Here is an 825-nt window from a genome sequence, read left to right as displayed (position 1 = left end):
AAGAGTGTAGAAGAGGGAGTGAGAGTTTTTATTGTTTTTAGCAGGCTGGGAATTTCTCGGGTTTTAGTTTTCGGTTAGCGCGGGGGTTGGTGTACCGACTTGGTCAGCCGGTTAGTTAAATTGACCAATTTATTCTAAAGTTTTGTTTGTTTTATGTTCATCTAAATTTTTATTTTATAAAGTATTTTTTTATTTTTATTAAAAAATTTTAAAAAACTTGTTATTAGTGTATTATCTAAATTTTTTCACTGAGATGAACATAAAAAAATAAAATAATATAATTTTTATTTTTGTTTTATGTTCATCTAAATTTTTATTTTATAAAATTTTTATTTTTTTAATTTCATCTTCTTTTAATTTTTTTTTATCTATTACATTTAATTTGTATTATTTTTATTTTTATTTATTTTACTTGAAATAATTTTAGAAATTATATTATTTTTTAATTCTATTCTCGAACTTTTTTATATGTAAAATTTAGTTTTTATTTTAAAAAAATTATTTTTAAGCTTATTTTTCATAATTAGGAAATTTTTCATGTTTATTGAATTAAATTTTATCTATAATTAAACACAACTATAAAGAATATTTACCTTTTATTATTGTGGATCCTTTAGCCCATAGCTCTCACAGCTTGTTCTACTACGCAAGGTTTACGAGTAACCTTATAGATATTAATATATAACTTTTAAGAAATGAAGATCATCAAATTATTTTATGCACCTATTTTTTTTAGCTGGTACAAGGGAGTGGGAACTGATGAATCATAAATGAACAAATAATAATAAATTATCAACTTTTTAGATCTCATTCATTTTTATTTTT

Source organism: Populus euphratica, unplaced genomic scaffold, assembly GCF_000495115.2.
Source record: "Populus euphratica unplaced genomic scaffold, PopEup_1.0 scaffold136.1, whole genome shotgun sequence".
Taxonomy (NCBI): domain Eukaryota; kingdom Viridiplantae; phylum Streptophyta; class Magnoliopsida; order Malpighiales; family Salicaceae; genus Populus; species Populus euphratica.
Note: the sequence above shows the minus strand (reverse complement) of the source record.